Genomic DNA, 21,215 nt, shown 5'->3' on the forward strand with positions numbered 1-21,215 from the left:
TTGACTTGATTATCTGGAAGGTAGGGCTTAAAAGCTGGTTTTTATACCTCCTTTAACTAAATATCTCTTTAATTTTGATTTGATAAGTCTAAACTCGATTTCATATTTTCACTGCTGTATATAACAGGAAAATTGGATAATGCGCATCCAATATGTCATGTAACAAGTTGTTTATACACAACTCTTGGACATGTACAATTCTTGGACCGGCACCACCTGCTAATAAAGTTTGGTAGTGTAGAGGGAGTGGTGAGATCTTCTTTCTATAATTCAGTTCATCATTACCGTATGTCTTGGAAATTGTAGATTAATGTTTGGAGATTCTTCTTTTATCATGATTTCTCATATGTGGGTGTTCCGTTTGCCTGTTGCGCTTTGTGCAACCAGAATACTTCACTAATTTCTGGTGTGGTATATTATTGGAGCAGATATCACGTAATACTGATCTCCACCTAGCTGTGAAGTGGCTTGAAAGCTTTGTGGGTCTCAAAATGGCTCCTTTCAGGGTATACCCTCTTCTTTCTTCTTCCCCCATCCCCAGTTTTCACATGGACTCTTGTTTCCCTGCTACACTTTACGTGCTTTTATTGGTTTATGATTCTGGGTTTTAATGATTTGCTTGGTTTTTGTTGTTGTGTGTACAAACAGTATCATCAGTATCAGGTTGTGGGGAGAGCTCTCCCAACTGAGAAGGATGAGCATCCCAAGATCTTCCACATGGCACACCAATGAGGTCCATGCCAAATCCAAATTTTGGTAAGCTTTTTTGTTTTGACTCCTTAAAGATTGAAACTTGTACTTAAAGATTGGAACTTTAAATCTTAGAGAGAACTCAATATAAACAAAGTCATTAGTTAGACTCTGTTTATAAAGTGATATCAATTTAGTTCTTTTGATTGCTGGTTATGTTTTTTCGGATCTTATTTTTACCTGGGTTATATGTTTGTTTGTTTGTTTGGATGTTTTGTTTAGGTACTTGGTGAGGAACTTGAAGAAGGTGAAGAAGAGCAATGGGAAAATCTTGGCCATCAATGAGGTATTTGTCTTGCATTTCTGGCAACATCGCTTACTCTTTTGACTGATATGAGTCTGTTACTTTACAAATTATGAAATAGGCCTGGTAAACTTGGAACATGTTTGATAACGATCAGTGTATTGCTCATGTGATAATAGTAAGAGATACTAGTTGCAGTGATGATAGATGTGAATCCCAGCTCATTATGAGGCCTTTCTTGGTCTGGGAATTGACTTTATCCACATGTATCTGAGCCTTGATTCAAATGTCTCATACAAGCCATTGCTGTAGTTTTATGTTAGAAGTTTAGGACTTGGTTGTGAGGCCACTGTATACTCATGTTTGTTCTTGTGGTTGCAATGATGATAATGTGTATCCCAGCTCAATATGAGACCTTATGTGGTCTTGGAGTAGACTTTGTTCACGTATATCTGAGCCCAGGTTCTAATTGAAGCAGTAATATTGATCGATGTTTGGATTGGGTGTTTTGTGAGGCCATTGTACTCATGTTTGTTATTGTGGTTGCAATGATGATAATGTGTATCCCAGCTCATTATGGACTTTTGTGGTCTTGTGGTCTTGGAATAGACTTTGTTCACATATATCTGAACTCAGGTTCTAATTGAAGCTGTAATATTCATCCATGTTTAGGTTTTTTGCCAATGTTTGATTGTTTCTGTTTTGTTACTGCAATGATGATATATGTGAATCCCAGCTCATTATGGACCTTTTGCGGTCCGGGAATAGCCTTTATCCACAGATATCTGAGCTTAAATTCAGGATAAATCATTGATAATATTGTTTGGTTATGTAATGAAAGAAGTTGAGGTCTTGTGATGAAACCATACTTTGATCCTTAATCCATCGGAGAAATGGTTTGATCCTATGCACTGCCATAAACAAGATAACCCATATCGCTGTCAGGGTATTTCATTTGCTATCCTTTCATTAATGTATACTTTGATCCTTAATCCGTCGGAGAAATGGTCTGATGCCATAAACAAGATAACCCATATCGGTGCCCAAAGTATTTTATTTGCTATCCTTTCATTTATGTATATTCATCTTGGTTTGGTTAATGAGAAGAAGCAAAGAAAGAAAGTGAAGGTGATATATCTGCCTTTTTTTTGTTAATGGACAGATATCATGTTCTAATATGTTTATCATTTTTATCATTTGATCTGAACCCTTGCATGGTTATCAGTACTTTGAGAATGTCCGAAACTTCCTGGTTGCTGCTGAAGAGTTGAAGCTGCCCGCTTTTGAAGCTTCTGATCTTGGAAGGGTAGAAGGGCAGATTATCTGTTTATAATTTATGTTAACTGTTACAGTGCCTGCATTGTTTATGGGGAGGTTGTTGCCATGTTTTATGTTATGTCTCAGGACACATTAGAGGCAGGATCAGCAGGGACGTTGTTGATTGTCTTTCAGCCCTTAGATCATATAATGAGTGGAAGCAGATGCGCAATGAATATGGAAACATGGAAGGAATTTGAAGAGGGTTTCATAGCATTGTAGAGGGTATATTGAAATGAGTTGTGAGGTGTGGTTCGGAGTCATAGTTGTAATATGTTGGATATAATTTTGCCATTTACTACGGTAAGTTAGCCACTCAAGTGTTCTAATTTTATAATTGGTATGGACTATTACTGATATCAACCATTAGCAGTAGCTTTGCGATCTTGCACCAAGTCCCGGAAGGTCATGTTGGAGTTGCTCTTTTAAAGACTATTACTGATACAGGTAATGTGCATTGAATAGTTCCTCGTTTGCAATGGTCTTTAACTATGCCTATATCTCACTATTGTAAAATTTAGGATTTCTTCTCAAGCTGTCTCTGATAACACAATATGACCATGTTCTAGTGACCTTTCAGATCGATCAAGTAATTTTCTGATCTAAACGCAATATGACCATGTTCAAGTCACCTTTCAGATCCACCAAGTAATTTTCTGATCTAACCTCTGAAGATTGATAATTTTGTCTTTCCAATCTTTTACTTTAAACTCTGGTTATTTATGAGGTGAGGGATATTCCATGCGGTACAAAAGGGGGTGTCATGACCGACTTTGAGAAGATAGAGGTACAGTATTATGAGTCATTATTGTTAACATGTCAAGATACTCAATTGAGATGTGATAACGTGTTAATCACAAAAATAAAAAAAGAGATATGTAATTTGCAAATAGTTGCAATCTAAATACACTGATTTGGCTGCCTTTTTTTTCAGGTTGTAAACAGGCTGCGTAAGGAATATGTGTATGAGAAACTTCTCAATTATGGTGTGCGCTATGACAAGACATGGATCTATGACAAAATTCATCATGAGATCAATCAGTTCTGCAGCTTGAATTCTCTGCAAGATGTCTATATTGATGTGTTTGATCAGGTAAACTGTAGTTATAAACTTCATAGTCTTTTTTTAAAGAGTTAATAATGATTTATTAATGTATGTTTCTGTACACCCGTAGTGTACATTTAAACTTCACTACTCAGATACTATCTATCTGTGCATTTTGGAGGTACAGCTTTAATGATCTAGGATATCTGTGTTCAATTCTGCATTTTGATAGTTATTTTTCTTTGGATCTGTTTTCAGTAAGGGTTGTATGGCTAAAGGATCAGTGTAGCTTGTATTTGGTTTTGCAGTTTTGTTTTGGTATCCATTTGCATTTGGATATAGACTGTTGGTACTGCATCACTTGGAACTTGAGGATGGCATAAGTCACCTGAACTTGGGAAAGGTATTTGGATTTGCAAGTCATCTCTTTAAATTTTTGTATGGTTTAAATTTTGGAATTGATTGGGTAGCGAGCTGCTATGTTTCCTGCATATATATGATATTAGGGAATGACTCAACTGCATTCAACCTTGCAGTATCAAGCCATTTCTGTTACAGGTTTTGGCCATAGATGGTACCAAATGGAAATTATTTTATATATCCGCATAGCCTGTTAACGTGTTTTTTTTTTGTTTTTGTTTTTTGGTGGTATCTTTACTGTTGTAAATTTTGGTTCAAAGAACAGAGAGGTAGGTGATCATGTTTAAGCTATGCTTGAAGCTGCAAGGTGAGTTTTCCAAAGCATCATTACTCAGATACTATCTATCTGTGCATTTTGGAGGTACAGCTTTAATGATCCTGGAATGTGTTCAATTGTGCATTTTGATAGTTATTTTTCTTTGGATCTGTTTTCTTTAAGGGTTGTATAGCTAATGGATCAGTGTATCTTTTTTATTTGGTTTTGCAGTTTTGTTTTGGTATCCGTTTTCATTTGGATATAGACTGTTGGTACTGCATCACTTGGAACTTGAGGATGGCATAAGTCACCTGAGCTCGGGAAAGGTTTTTGGATTTGTAAGTAATCTCTTTAAATTTTGCCTTTATGGTTTTAAATTTTGGAATTGATTGGGTAGAGCTGCTATGTTTCCTGCATATATATGATATTAGGGAATGACTCAACTACATTCAACCTTACATTATCACGCCATTTCTGTTATAGGTATGACATATTTGTTATACTGATCATCATCTGAAGATGATGATTGGTTGCTGTTGAGTGCAAGGGTCATGTCTACTTATTCACAAGCTTTTTATCTATTTCATGCAATGAGTACTGTGTTTTGTTAATGATGACTCCCACTTGGCCATAGATGGTACCAAATGGAAATTAATTTATATATCCGCAAAGCCCGCCTTCCAAATTTTCCAGTAAATTCAAACATTGAGTATCATGTTTTGTTAATTGTTGACTCGGTCATAGTTTATATAAAATAAAAAGTAAACGAGCTACTAACATATTTTGCAGGCCCTGAGCTTACTTTACTTGGGCAGTGGATCACCAAACATGTGCCTGCAGCAGCAACAGTCTGCAGTAAGTTCAATATATTAGACTATTAGTTACTCACACTCCAATGCTACATATATTCCCATCTCTCTCTCTCTCTCTCTCTCTCTCTTTCTCTCTCTCATATATATATATATATATATTATTAGTCAATGATTTGATTAGTTAACCCTTGATTGTACTTAAATAGGTTCATGGGGAGAGTAACTGTAAGTTTCCCGAGGCCAGGTTTATATACGTATCATAGAGTAGTGCATGCATGTAACTACGTACAATAAGCTTAATGAGTGAAAATAAGTATATTATGAATTGGATCATTGCTAATAATTTTGTATGATTGTTGACTATATATATAGCTGCTGAATGATAACTGCATGAAGATGAAAGGAGTTAGTGCCGAGTAGGTAAATGCATCTTCACTATAACGAGCCTGATAGCGTCGTACGTGTTATGTTGTCACTCGCACCACCAATGTTTATTTATATCAATCTTAAAGGTTGATTAATTAGGTGATTCTGGTTATGTAATTTGAAATGCGATCTTGATTTATTAACTATGGCAAATAAAACAAGAAAGACTAGACATAGAATCCATTGATGACTGTGTGGGCCGGGTGCAGACATATCTAGCAACTTTGCCTTGCTATATTACATTATTACGTTTCATTTGTTGGTCGATGGACTTATTGTTGATCAAGCTGACCAGCTCCTTTATGTCTTGGCATGGGTTTAAACTTTGTTAGGTTGCTTATGAAGAGTCAAAGAAGGACCTGAGGAGTAGGGGTTTGTGTTTCGTTCCGATTTCTTGTACCCTTCAAGTTGGGAGCGACAACAGAGCAGATTACTCACTATTGTAAAATTTAGGATTTCATCTCAAGCCGTCTCTGATAACCCAGTATGACCATGTTCAAGTCATCCTTCAAATCGATCAAGTAATTTTCTGATCTAACCTCTGAAGATTGATAATTTTGTCTGTCCAATCTTTCACTTTAACCTCTGGTAATTTTTTTTCAGGTGAGGGATATTCCATACAAAAGGGGGTGTCATGATTAACTTTGAGAAGATTGAGGTACAGTATTATGAGGCATCAATGTTAACATTTCAAGATACGTACTCAATTGATATGTGATAACGTGTAGTGCCAAAAAAAAACAGAGATATGTAATGTGCAAATAGTCGCAATCTATATACACTGATTTGACTGCCTTTTTTCAGGTTGTGAACAAGCTGCGTAAAGAATATGGGTATGAGACACTTCTCAATTATGTTGTGCACTATGACAAGATGTGGATCTATGACAAAATTCATCAAGAGATCAATCAGTTCTGTAGCTTGAATTCTCTCAATATGTCGATCTATATTGATGTGTTTGATCAGGTAAGCTGTAGTCCTAAACTTCATCGTCTTTTTATAAAGAGTTAATAATGATTGATTCATGTATGTTTCTGTACACCCGTAGTGTACAGTTATCCCTTTTTGGTTTGTGTTGTAAACCAGAGGATTGTTGCATAACTTAGGGAATTTGTTTTTATTGGCTCTGGCATTGGATTTTATGTTGTCCACGCAGTGGCCAATCATATTTACTAGTGTAGTTTTCCACAAAATAGCGTAAGTGCTGTGGTATTTTGCAGATATACTAAGGTTCTAGTTAGATTATTAGGGTCATTCACTATTTTATGCAAATGTTGGAAATTCTCATTTCAATGACCTCTTTTGTTGTATGATTTTATTGCCTGGTCTCTTTATTATATCCGCAGCCTTATCATTTTTGTTTGTTCATATACACTTCTGTTGCAGATTGATGAGAGGATGAAAGATGCTCTTCAGGTTGACTGTACCAATATGCCCGAGTTATCGAAATTATCAATGTGCTTGTCACAAAGCCGAAGATTCCTGATAGTATCAGAAGAAACTTTGAGCAAATGGAGGAAGAGCGCACTAAGGTAAGGATGAGAACAAGTTTCGATTATTTAAATTTTCATTCATGGCTGTGTTGCAAGCAATAGTTGATTAGTAAGTACTCTGAATCTTTCCACAGAGGAATAGTTAAGCTAATTCTTATTTAATTTTTATTAGTGATTTTCTTTAGTGTCGAATTATCTTCAGGCAACTGAGCAGGTGGGAGTAGTTAGGCTTTCCAGATTATATTACTGGGATATACCTGCTGCTGTAACAACTGTTGTTGGCTCAAATGGTATGCAAATTGTATTTCCTCTGATTGCATGTGTCTATTAAATTTCTATATATTGCATGTTACTCTATTCAGTGATTGATTACTACTCTTAGTTAAGATACCAGTGATTAAATAATATAGTCTATGTGAGGTTATTTTCAGTTAAGATAGCAGTGATTAAAACTTAAGATAGCAGTGTATTTATAATTTTGGTTTGTCATCCAGTGGGGTTGTGGTTCTTATTCCTATTCAAACGATAAAAGTATCTATCAAGTTGAATTAATCAGATAGATGAAATAGGTACACTGAATTTAGAAAGTGATTTTTCCTTTTTTCTTTCTTTTTCGTTTGTTCTTTTATTCTACTAATTTTAATATTTTTGTGTTTTATTAATGAGTACCTGTTGTGTTTTGATATCTGTAGGTTGGTGTCTAGTTACTTTGTGATAGCAGAGCCTTTTGGTGGGGACTGCTGGCTACCCCACCTCCTTCGCTCCATTACACAGAAGTGCATGTGCTTGGACAGATTTTGTTAATGTTTCAGCTATGCTTGAAGCTGCAAGGTGAGTTTTTCAAAGCATCACTACACAAAAGTGCATGCTCTTGGACATGTTTTGTTAATGTTTAAGCTATGCTTGAAGCTGCACGGTGAATTTTCCAAAGCATCACTACTCAGATACTGTCTATCTGTGCATTTTGGAGGTACAGCTTTAATGATCCAGGATATCTGTATTCAATTCTGCATTTTGATAGTTATTTTTCTTTGGATCTGTTTTCAGTAAGGGTTGTATAGCTAAAGGATCAGTGTATCTTGTATTTGGTTATGCAGTTTTGTTTTGGTATCCGTTTGCATTTGGATATAGACTGTTGGTACTGCATCACTTGGAGCTTGAGGATGGCATAAGTCACCTGAACTTGGGAAAGGTTTTTGGATTTGCAAGTAATCTCTTTAAAATTTTGCCTTTATGGTTTAAATTTTGGAATTGATTGGGTAGAGAGCTGCTATGTTTCCTGCATATATATGATATTAGGGAATGACTCAACTGCATTCAACCTTGCAGTATCAAGCCATTTCTGTTACAGGTTTTGGCCAAAGATGGTACCAAATGGAAATTAATTTATATATCCGTATAGCCTGCCGTAAATTCAAACACTGAGTATCATGTTTTGTTAATTGATGACTCCACCATAGTTTATACAAAATGAAAGGTAAACGAGCTACTAAGATAGCTTGCATTCTATAGAGTAATAGTGTTTGATATGATCACTGCTTTGTAAATGATTTCAAATTAATGATAGTTGAGCGGATTACTTTATGAAATTTTACCAATGATATTCACATCAAATTTACTTAGATGAAGAGACGCAACTCTACAGTAGGTCTGTACAAATTTTCCACTCCATAAATCAAATTATTGGAATTTTTACACTTGGTTTGTACTTAATTTGTTTTTATGGATTTTGGTTTGCAATGTCTGAAATTAAAGAGATTAGGCAGAAGATGCTAATATGATGGATAAGCCGAACTACATATTATTCACCCTTGATTGTTCACGGCTGGTGAAGATATTATTGCAGTATGTTTATTGGAGACATATATGTATTAAGGCTGCCTGTTAACTGTGTCTTTGAATTGTAATATCTGAGAGGTTAGATTCCCTGGTTCATGCTTGAATTAAACATATATCGTGTCTTCTTTGTAAAATAGGATCTTTGATCATGCAGTTGAAACCCCCAAGCTTTAGCGATTGGTCCTTTCAGTAAGGTGAGCAACCTTCCATCTTCGTCTCTACAAACTATTTCAATTTTGATGAAAGAATGGGTTTGAATTGCCATGAATTTGGACTGATCATGAGTGACTGTCATATAATTACAAGGTACCTGGTGATTACCCAAGGTATCAACCTGTTAACAGGATTTTGTTTTTGTTTTTTTTTGTGTGGTAACTTTACTGTTGTAAATTTTGGTTCAAATGACAGAGGTAGGTGACCTGATAATGAATGTTCTTTGGAGAATTACGGCAGTTGTGCTTGTGATTTGTTTTTTTTTTATTGTTTCGTGGGAGAGTATACTCAGTGAGAGGATCACGTGGGGTAACAAACTGAACTAGGATTTGGTTGTTTATTATTTTGGGTTTTTGTAGGCAATGACTATACTTTGGTTTATCCTTCTGGATTTTGATTTTCTTGGGATGATGGTCTTTAGTATACTCAGTGAGAGGATCACGTGGGGTAACAAACTGAACTAGGATTTGGTTGTTTATTATTTTGGGTTTTTGTAGGCAATGACTATACTTTGGTTTATCCTTCTGGATTTTGATTTTCTTGGGATGATGGTCTTTAGTGTACCAATTGAGTCAGGTAGAGAGTTGAATCTAAGAGGTCATATTGAACTCTGGTCACATGTAATTTAAAGTTTACATCAAAATTAGTCTGTCAGGTGTGTGAGTGATGGAATTTGCATTTGTAGATGCCCCGGGCTAATTCCAATTCATTTATAAATTTCTGCTTGTATTTGTGCATCTAATTTCCTCATGAAGCAGTGGCTGCATTTAGGCCATTATGATCATAATGCATCACAACTCATGTATGTTCGTTCGTGCAACTACTTAAATTTTCAAGCTTTTTTTATTGCTGTCATGAGATCGCATCTAGGTGCTTTGGGATCTTACTTCTGGCTATTTCTATGCATCATGTCTTGGTCCTTTGATTTGGGAGTGAGAGTTTGATTACTTTTCAGGTGTTTTATAGAGGTCTTTGGGAAAAAACCTGATCTGGTTGATTTGGATGTACATGATTGTTTGCTAAGGTGATTGAGCTGGGAACACTACAAGTGAATGTAAACAAGACATATTATGTCGATGGAGTAACTACAGGTGTGATTTGGGTCTCTATCTGTCCTGCTTCCTAGAGTTACTATTTTTTGTATACATTAGTCGATTATGGTAACGTCACAATGTACTCAGATAAATAAAGAAATTTTTTATTAATTTATAGTAGTTTTAAACAAACCAGAGAAAAATTTGTTTTCATCTTCTTGTTTTGGCTTACTTGAGTTGTCTCTGATTTTTTAAATTCTATTTATTGCTATCGTATGCCACCAGAATACAGAATTTGACCTGAGTAAACGAAATGCCAACCCCTGAAGTCTAAAGATTTGTTCATTTTAAGAAAATGATAATAATAATTCCTTTAATTCCATTGTAATTTCTGAGTTCTGATGTCGGTATTTCCACTATTGTTGATCGTCTTTCTTTTACAGGGACATTGAAGGGTTCTAATTCCTCATGGAGTAGCTTTTTGTTTTCATGTAGTAATTCCATTATGAGAGAACTCAGAATAGTTGGTGGAGTAGCACTCAGGGCTGTGGGTGTTTTTGGCATTGATCAACAGGTTATTGTAATTTGATGGTTTGTTTTAGGTTATAGGCTTGCTGTATGCTTTCAGCAATTGAATATGTTTCAATGTGGCTAGCTTGATTTGAGTATAAGTTATATCAAAGATAGTAATAATAAAGCCTTTATGGTAAGCAGAATACATTTGAGTCAAATCCCATGGTATCTTTTTGAAAATAAAGATTAGTTAGGATTCCCACTTTTCTAATTAGAATGGAATGGTGTGGAAGTAAATCAGAACTGTAAGTATCTTGCTTCAGTTGACTTTCAGTTTTGAAAAAAGCTCATGATTCACTTATCTGATAACAGTATATCTGACCTGTATGATGCTCCTTTTAATAGCCATGTGTTAACATTGTTTGCCGATAAGGAAATAATAATTGAGAAGGTAAGGGGCTGTGGTTTTTTGGTTATTAATAAGTCGGTGAGTTTATAATGTTTTGTGATCTGTGATTTTTTGTGTCTAAAATTACAGATTGAAGCTTTGGGGAAGCTTATGTGCTTTGAAGTTACAAATATTTTACCAGGTATTGTAAATGTCTTACATCAGTTCAGAATAGAGACTAAGGAAAGCAAAAACGCATGCGGTGTTTCTGGATTGTTGATTTGTTTCTTCTGGGTGGATCAGTAATAGTTGCTCAAACGGTCCAATGACAGTTCTTAAACAACGCTTGATATACTCCCTTTTGCATCTTATAGGGGCCATGTGAATTCATGAGATAAGCTAATTGGTATTCAAATAAGAAGAGGAGGATGGAAAGGGAGAGGGAGAGGAAAGAGGGAGCAAGAAGGAGAGTAAGAAGAAGGAGAGTAAGAGGGAGAGAGAAGGTAGAGGGACATAACAACAAGGTTATAGCTACAATATACTGTTTATAGTACGCTATGGCACCAAGATCTAACAATGCCTATTTGACAATAGTTTGCCAACTGTTTTTTTTTTCTTTAGATTTTATATATGATGGTTATATGAATGATAAGAGTGATATTGTTTGTTTCGTCAAGCTTCTGTAAAAAAATCTACTTCTGTGCATATAATTCCATGAGTTAGGCATCATCAAAGTGGTTGTTCAAATGGTAATTTATTATATTTGATGTCTCTGCAACTTCAGTCATTTTTCTTCCATCTGTTAAACGATGATTTATTTTTTATTTATTTTGCTTTTATTGGCTCTTAAGTACGCAGACTATTCTCTGATTTCAAGACTTGGCATTTCATTGATTCAGTTGCAAATCCCCTGCAAGCACAAGAATTATGTTCCGTTCAGCTGAGGCGGATCTTATAGTTTCAATATTTGTATATGTATGTGGCTATGTGAGTATAGATATAATTGAGCTTATATTAAGTAGAAATTGGGTTTCTTTTTGTTTGATTATGATTTATACCCTGTAGTGCAATTTTCTTTTTGCCCTTTTCTATTCTATTTCTACTAGAGTTGTTGCTCAGTTGTTAGTTTACAATTCGTACTCTTGATTGGTAACTTAATGACAGTACTATGATATGATCCAAATAGATTATATGTTTGTCCCAGAACGTTGCAAATCTTCATTCAAACATGCATAGTCGAAGATAAATTGTTTTTGCCAAACTTATACATGAATACATGATCCGAGTTAAGTTGGTTAGTGTTTATCAAATTACAGTTTCATAGTGAAAATATGATCATTAGATATTATGAACGCTTAATCAGTGAAACTATATTATGGAACCTTTTTCTTTTTATGTTTTCTGTGTGAAGCTTATTTTCTGTTCTAACTTGATAATTTATCTATGTTGCTATGTTTTACGGGCACACAACAAGCGAACTAGATGGCTCTTAAGAGATGCTACATTACAATTAAATTAAATTGAAAATGTAAATGTTTTTTTTTATGCTCAACTATTTTTCTGATGAATCAGATAATCAGTGTCTGTTGGGGAATATTCTCTCGAATAATGTAACTAGCCAAGCTTAGCTCTTATACATTTTTGTTTGTTTGGAACTCTAGATGTTTAATTGTCATTTAGGAGGTCAATGGATACAAAGTAGTAACTTTTAGCCTAAGAACGGACAATTAGTTCAAACCTGAACCATTATCATAGTACATTGACTCGCAGCAATGCGCGGGCCATCTGCCTAGTATATGTGTAAGGAGGAGTAGTTGTAAATGCACACAAATTTTTTTAAAGGAAACTAAAAATATAAGAAAATGATTTCAGACAAACTTTAAGAGAAACAAATTTTAAAAAGTGATAGATCGTTGGTTAGAACGTATATAAAATACCCTGAAAAATATCATCGTTAGTATAGAATAAGCAGGGATCGTTCAGTCCCGGGAATCCTCTAGTAATATCCTATGAACACAAGTTGTAGGGCTTATTCCCTTGCTATCCGCCAAAGTCCATCCAATAACGGTCTTGTTTCTCTTAAGCACATCAATCAATCTAGCTTCATGTTGCTCACTCAGCGTTGATGACACAATAACTGGTAGAGTATCATCATTTCCAAGGTACACATACTTCAAATGATTTGGAAGCTCCTTCATATCTAACTTTGGAGCCTGAACCACAGATGGTAACAATTTGTTAGTGGAAATGGGAATTGACAAGAAAGAGGGATACCCTTTGTACGGTTGAGCTTCAAGCTCACAAAGAATTTCGAAAATCTTGGACTCAAGATCAGCCCACTCCTCTCTTGGGACACGGTCCCCATGCTTGTCAAATCCGGCCCCTTGCTCCATAGCTAATTTCTATGCTTCCAACGTTTCTGCCATAACCTGTGCAATAGAATCAACAACATCAATAGCGAAGCACGAGTTAAGGTTAGAAACTGGGTATTTCATAGCCTCAAAAACGTTGAAGCTGATAACATCTCCATTGAATTCCATTGATAAGCTCCCATTTGCCACATCGATACATGTCCTAGCAGTCCTCATGAACGGTCTCCCCACAAGCAGTGGAGTTGTCTCTAAGGGTGATACCTCCATATCTAGCACATAAAAATCTGCATGAAAAATCAAGTGACTGACCTGCACAAGGACATCCTTAACATACCTTTTAGGGTACTTGTTAGATCGATCAGCTAATTGGATGATCACGTTATCATTCTTTAAAGGCCATAATCTTAGTGATTGATAAACATTATAAGGCATAACATTTATTGAAGCACCTAGATTAAGCATAATATTTTCGAATAACGTGTTACCAATTTTGCATGGGACAGAAAAACTTCCGGGTCCTTCATCTTAGGGGGTAGCTTCCTTTAGATGACAGCTGAAACTGTGTCATTCATCTTCACTATCTTCTCCTTCTTAGTTTTCCTTCGTGAAGTGCAAAGCTCCTTTAGAAATTTCGCATACTTGGGAATTTGCTTGATGCACTCCAACAATGGAAGGTTAACTTCCACCTTCTTAAAGACTTCCAACACCTCCTCATCAGATTTATCTTTCTTGCTCTTTGCAAACCTAGAAGGGAAAGGTACACACGAAATGGGATTAGTCTTAACTAAATCACTTCAGTTAGAAGTTGTACCTTTGGGTGCATCATGGGACGGCACCATCTCCTTCTTGGAGGTAGCTGGGTCTTTCCCAAAGTCCATATTCATAGTAATTTCGTCACTTTCACTCTCAAGGACTACATCATGGGTCGTATGGGCCTTCTTGGCAACATTTGGTCTCTCCTTAAGCTCGAGCCCACTCCTTGTCATGATAGCTTGGGCTTGCTCATTTCTAGGGTTTGGTATGACACCACTTGGCAGCTTCCCTTGCTCATAAAATCGGCCCATGAAGTCCACTACCTGGCCCATATGCGTTTTAAGCTCTGCAATGTCCTTGCTATTCGCTTGTTGGCCCACCACCAAAGTTTGAGTAACGGTGTTCAACTAACTTTGCCCAGCAGCTAAGGATTTCAACAACTCATCATAATTTGGAGCAGCAGCCACGTTTGGAGGTGGTATATTGAGTAGTGGAGCTTGTGGTCTAAACAAACCAACCTGACGAAGCCCAAATTGCATAGCATTCTGATGTGGCCTTAGTACATTCTCATTGTTGGACCACCGAAAGTTAGGATGATCACGTAGGCCAGGATTATAGGTGTTTGAATATGGGTTATATCTCTGACCTCCTTGATAACCAAGGGCATTGACTTCTTCATACCCTCCACTTGAAACAACTTAAGGACACTGATCAGTAGGGTGCCCCTCCGTACATATTCCACAGACTTGAGCTCCACTGGTGTTCATCAAATGGCTCATCATCTTGGACAACTTATATACCTTGTCCTCTAGAGCATAGTTCGAATTAGAGTGACTCTCATGCACCTGCCGTGAGCTGGACATGATGCTATAAGAGACATGAATCTCTCATAGTAGTTGTAAAACGACTCATCCAGCCCTTCCTTGATACCAGTGATCTGCTTACTTATGTGAGTCACTCTTGAAGATGGGAAATACTTGGACAAGAATTCGTTCACCATAGTGTTCCAAGATGTGATCCTACCACCTGGCACCTCAAATAACCATTTCTGAGCACGGTCCTCCAATGAGTAAGGAAAAGCTCTCATTTTCACAATTTGAATGTCTTCTCCTCTTAGACACATAGTCTCACAGTTGAACTGGAACAGAGTGAGATGTTGATTAGGATCCTCACCAAAAAGTCCATGAAACTTGGGCAAATGGTGCAGAAATCCACTCTTCAAAACGAAATCAGTAGTCTTTCCCTCCTCCGGGACAGGGTACGCAATGTTAGAGGGCGCTGTCCCACCAACTGCTCCTTCAACTTGACCATTTTGTTCTCTATTTGATGCCATTACTTCTTCTTGATCTGGCACTTGAACTTCAGGTTTTGGATCAGGTAGATTGAAATTCAACTGGGCCAAGGGAAATGGGCTTGTCAACAATTCCAACACCGGATCCTCAAAGAACAAAGTATTGAGCCCACTACAACTTGATGTACTTGGAAATGGTGAAATGGACCCAAACTATTTTTCTTCGTGAAATGAATCTGATTCAATGGAAACGTTATCAAACTGAGATGGAGGTTGAATTCTTTTCAGGCGTGCACTAATCTCTTCGGACCAACCACTAATCTTGGACATTCATTAGCCTAAAAAGAACACACATATTAGTATCTTTACAAATTATGAAATACAAGTATAAGTAAATATAAACTTCAACTTTCTTTCAATTACAAATTTTCGTTTCTTTTTCTTCCTTTACAAAAACGTCACTCTCTTTGTATCTTTGTTCAATTTCATTTCTTTACTTCTTCTATGTTTCGAAATGCACAACTGTAGGAGTATAACTAAGTCTAATTGATTTTATTCACACACAGTCTTAACTTTTAAGGTACGTGGAGCAGAGGAGCTAACTGTGCAATGGACTGAGACAGCTCAAGGTAAGGGTCTTGTTTTATCCGATATACCTTAAAAATTAGAATATCATTTTCTTTTGAAGCTATATACATCTATTTATACAAAGTTATTTTCTAAGTTATAAAGCGAGGTGGACGTGCGGCCTAAGTACGTCGTCTAGACACAAACTCATTCCTTTGTTTCACAAGGCTGGATAGCTAGAATCAGAGATAGTCACAAGGCAGGACTCATTTGTTGGACACCACGGGGGCCACAACCTCGAAATGATGTTTTCCCAATCGACTCCATCACCGAGATGTATGTCAGTCTATAGGCCTCTGAGATCCAATTTTGTAAACCTTGAACCAGGGTAATGAAAATAGCATGCCCCTTACTCAGCTCGGAATAACTTTTTGTGTTAGACTGACCCCAAAGTGTTAATAAAAGCCGCCCTCAACCCCAAGTGACCTTTGCAAGGTACAAATGGAGGGTTAAAGCTAATATTACCAAAATGGACTTTACATATTCCATTCACCTTATAACTTACAATAAAGTAAGCATAAATAAACATTTAGCTTCCTTAAAAAAATAATAATAAATAAAAAAAATTTAAATATGTGTAACAAGTTTCCTATAGACATACTACTACAACAATATAACAAATAACAACTTAACATACACAATAAAAAATTTCGTTCTATACTCTTTCGGAGTTACTGTTCACAGAAAAACTATTTACGACTACTATTCACAGAAACCAAAATACAATTATACAATTCACAATATAACATAAGATTAACACTTCAAAGCATTGAGAATTAATCAATTCCCCGGCAACGGTGCCAAAATGATAGATCGTTGGTTAGAACGTCTATAAAATACCCTGAAAAACATCGTCGTTAGTATAGAATAAGAATGGATCGTTCAGTCCGGGGAATCAAAAGGGCCTCAAAACTTATCATGTTATTGGGGAATTTGGTTTGGATTCTATAACTACTAAAAATAAATCCTAAATTACTTATATACAATTGATCAACCATTCATCACATAACCAAAACACGAATTCTACTCAAGAAACATGTATGACACTCATAGAACAACATATAGGCATCAAATTATTTCGATTCTTTCTAAGTCCATTTCAACTCCAATTCTAATTAGAGTCTGAAGCGGTGCATCTAATCATTAAGACTTCATAATTATTTAGAATCAACAAAGCGTTCAATCCTAAACATATGCTAAAAGAGTTCAACATAACGAAGTGTACTAGTTAAACAACAAAGTAGCACATAAGCACAATAAGTCGAATTGGAAACATGTTACACAAGCATGGCGTCTCTCATCTTGATTAAGCATGCAAATTCCTAGAACTATCACAACCCTAAACAAGTATCAATAATTGAAACACGAAGTGCATATTCAATCAATGAACACTTTGGTGAATGAAATCGCACCCTTAGGAGAACCATGGCCTTGGCTTCTTCAAGCATTGATTTAGATGTACAAATTCTTGGAATTAATTGAAATAAAACCTAAATTATTTCGAAAATCCTACTGCCCTAAGCTATTACACACGGCATACATACATATTTCATGAGTTCGTACAATCAAAACATAAAACTAAAGAAGTCTGAATTTATATTCTTCATATATGAAACCGAAAAGATCATCCAAGAATTCATACAATAAAATCGAAAATTGCAGAAAACCTAAATAAAAATTACAAGCCATGGATGAGTCACACATTAGAAACCTTGAAGGATGAAGCAAAGATGAATTCGGATTCGGAGAGGCAAGAGGGGGAGCACGGCTTGGTGGAGATGGATTAAGTTTTTGGCTTGAATTTTCTGGATATTTTTGGGCAGCAATTCGGCTAGCTTTGTGAGAGAATGGAGATGGTGAATTGTGACGGAGGCCGTGCCTTTTATAGAGGAAGGAGGAGAAGAGAGGCTGCTAGGGTTTTGATGGGCTGATCCATGTATGCACGGCTGTGATTTTATTCTTCAATTAAATCGAATGGCTCTCCTTGTTTTCCTTGTAGAATAAGCCTTTATCTCCTTCTTTCTCTCATGGGCTGCACGGCATGGGCAGGACTCTCCTTGAAAATTTGATTTCTTCTTTGAATGCATGGCAAATACTTCTTCTCCAAGGCTGAAAGGATAAGGCACGGCATCTCCTCTTCCTTGATGAATTTGGACGGCAGCAAAGCTTCCTTGTTGCACACAACTTCCTTCTTTTCCTCAAGCTTTCTATTATCTCATCAAATCCGAAATTATTCTCCCTGAATGGTAGCTCGGCATAGGATTCCTCTTCTTATTCAATCGTGAGTGGCTTCTTCCTCAAGCCTTGCCGTGCTCTCCTTCTTCTTATCCCACACGACATGGCTTTCTTATCCCTTCCAATTATCTCTTAAATCTGTAAATAAGAAAAGAAAAACATAAGTAAGAGATAATACATTCGCAAATAATATCTTAATCTAGACAATAGTTGTCTTAAAAAGACACATGTAATAGATGAGCTCAACTAGATTAGGAAAGTTTCTAATTTGCAAAAAGGAAACTTACTAGAGTAAGTTACTAGAACAAGAAAGTTCATTTAAGAAAGTTTCGTAATAAGAGTTTGAGTTCCAGTAGGACTTTCCAAAATGATACGTTTCCTAGTCTAATAAGGATTCCTAGTGCAAATAGGACTCTCAAGATATCGCCAATGCGACCAAAACGTAGAAAGATGAAGACTCATAATCCAACTAGGTTTCCTAGTCCTATAAGGATTCCTACTCAAATTAGGACTCTAGACCAATTCTTCGTTTTTAACTCGTTTAAGCACAAAGACACATCCAATACCGTCCAAGACTCCTATTATGACTCAATGACTCGATATTCCAACAATAAGGGTTAAGAAAAGTACAAATGGAGGTAAAAACATATTAAGAACGTAGCACAAAGTGCTCATATCAAAAAGACACAAACCCCGAAATTTTGTTGATTACAACTTTTTCATACAACCTCCAACTTTAACGAGCATTACGACTGTCATGAAGGAATTTTTCTAATAAAACCAAGGAGTCAAAAGTCAACTCTTTGACTCTTCACAATAACATTTCCGAGTAATAATTCGCTTGACAACTTTCCTTTTCACCCTCGTACTATAAAATCGGGCCACCACCAATTTAATCAACTTCGAGAAATACTTTGAAATTAATAAGAAAATTCCAGGATATTACACGAAATTGGTTGTTAAGAAACTTCTTTAAAGCAAAGATATCCATGGAATCATTTCCAGTGATTAGTATGTCATCAACATATATCAATAATGCAGTAAATGAATTTTCCTTCTTTAGAGTGAACAGTGAATAATATGCCTTTGATTGAACATAACCGGCTAATCGAATAGTAATGGAATTTTTTTCAAAGCATTGTCGTGAGACTTGCTTTAAACCATATAAAGATTTATTGAGGTGACACACCAAGTGTCACAACCTGAAATTTTGAACTATAATAATTCAAATTTATGGTTGCGAAAACTCCAAAATAACCTCAATATAATCGAAATTATATTACAACAGTTGAATATCCAACCTGAGTTTAAGCAAATAACTCAGTTTAAAAACCAAATTTACATACTCACAGAATTACAGAAATGTAATTATGTAAAGTTTGTACTCTCTCACAATTCTCACCAAAATCTAGATGTATAACAGCTACAAAAAAACAGCAAACAACTGCCAAGCTGTCCAACCCTCCAACTGATACTAAGTATTACATGTAGCACTACCCGTACACCATTGATTGGTATACCAGGATTGTAAGCACAAACCCGGTAAGATTTACAGCTTGTATGAGTAAACCAAAGTTAAATACTCACTTAACATCAACATCTCAACCTATGCAGCAACAATGACAATATGTAACACATCAATATCTCACAACTACAACAACATCAACAAAAACCATAATAACTGTTACGACCCCAATCTTTTAGTTTCGTAAATTAGTATTATCGTCCAGATTTTTCGGCACGTTCGTAATCGAGATCCGATTTTAATATTTTGGAGTTCGGATTATATCGTAAAAGTGTTTCATCGGAGAAACGCCAATTTCGGAAAGTTACTATTCACGGGGGAGTTTTTATATATTTGGGGAAAGTTGCCATTTTGGGAAGAAAAAAAAGGTAATCGCACAGCCGAGCCGACTCCCGACCCCGCCACTGCCTCGCCTCCATTCTCCGCCATCCGGCCGAAATGGGCCGCCGCACGTGTCTCTTCTGGAGCTTGGAGGGTCGCCGATCGATTGAGGTAGGTGGCGTCACCCCTAGCTCCGCCGTTCGGGAGCTACGACGCCGAGAAGCTCCGGCTGTCTTAATCCTCTTTTCGCCGGAACTCCCTCCTCTAGCCACCATAGGCCGGAAGGCTTGGTGAGTTTTGAAGGTCTCGTTCCGTGCTTCAATCTCACCGAAGGAATTGAACCAACTCGAAGGGTAAGTGATCAAATCGACGAATTTGATTTTAGGGTTCTTGATTTGGGGGTTTTCAGATTTTGTTAAATTGGATGATTTAGAGTTGAAATTGGTTGATGTTGTGAACTAGAAAGTTGTTAGGAATGTTATTTGGATTGTGGCGGTGAAATTTGGTAGCCATTGGTGGTGGTCGGATTTTGGTCGACCGGCCGCCACTTCCGGTGGCGCCCGGGGCGGCTGCCGCCGTGCCGGAGAAATTTTGATGGCATTTCTAAGCTTCGTGATGGTTGAGGATGTTGTAGAAATATTTGTGGAATTTTTGGAGGAATTGTGGGATAGTTTGGGCGTTTATATTCAGTATTTTATCCGTATTTAAGTTGTGGTTTAATCCGTGAATTGGGGAACTCGTAGAATTAAGATGTTAGAAAATGGTGGAGAATGTACGGAGGTTGTTAGCGGAGTTGAGGATTTCTTTGGTGGAAGCGTTAACGGTTTTGGGTGAGTGAGGGTTGTTGTTTTCGTTTATTAAATATTACCGGGTTGCGGTAATTAATTCTTTATGTCTCTGCAATAGGAGGTGAGGAGACACGAGGCGAGGAAACCTCAGACCGACCCTTGGCTTAGCCGGTTACTGTGAGTGGACTTTTATTTAGAATTAAATGCATGCATGAACATTTATTAAAGTAATTTGGCGTTATATGATTGAATTGCTTTTCTGGATTATTTGAAATGATAATTATTTGTCTTGGATATATATATTTATAACGCCTTACTTGATGTAATCGGGAATTATGGATTTTATCCGGGAACGGGGTTTCTCGGGATTTATAATAATTATATTTTGAGATTTATACGTACGGTGGGGAACCGTACCCGTTCTATCGATTCTTAATCCGGTATCCTCTCCTATAATTATTTAAAGGGGACACGATCAACTGAATCATATCCATTCTTAATCCGGTATCCTCTCCTAAAGGCTTATAAAGGAGGTATGATCAACGGATAAGAA

General features: G+C 36.6%; 3 non-coding genes and 1 pseudogene across 3 annotated transcripts; all 4 read left to right on the forward strand.

The window, feature by feature from the left end:
- The first annotated feature begins 1,181 nt into the window (after window positions 1–1,181).
- Window positions 1,182–1,276, forward strand: LOC126804775 (small nucleolar RNA snoR69Y). Its single transcript, XR_007673651.1, has one exon. It is a non-coding gene; the product is annotated as a small nucleolar RNA snoR69Y (small nucleolar RNA).
- An 88-nt stretch (window positions 1,277–1,364) lies between these two features.
- Window positions 1,365–1,457, forward strand: LOC126804781 (small nucleolar RNA snoR69Y). Its single transcript, XR_007673655.1, has one exon. It is a non-coding gene; the product is annotated as a small nucleolar RNA snoR69Y (small nucleolar RNA).
- A 75-nt stretch (window positions 1,458–1,532) lies between these two features.
- On the forward strand, window positions 1,533–1,631 carry LOC126804779 (uncharacterized; annotated as a pseudogene).
- A 66-nt stretch (window positions 1,632–1,697) lies between these two features.
- Window positions 1,698–1,791, forward strand: LOC126804776 (small nucleolar RNA snoR69Y). Its single transcript, XR_007673652.1, has one exon. It is a non-coding gene; the product is annotated as a small nucleolar RNA snoR69Y (small nucleolar RNA).
- Window positions 1,792–21,215: the final 19,424 nt, after the last annotated feature.

Source organism: Argentina anserina, unplaced genomic scaffold (genome assembly GCF_933775445.1).
Source record: "Argentina anserina unplaced genomic scaffold, drPotAnse1.1, whole genome shotgun sequence".
Taxonomy (NCBI): Eukaryota; Viridiplantae; Streptophyta; class Magnoliopsida; order Rosales; family Rosaceae; genus Argentina; species Argentina anserina.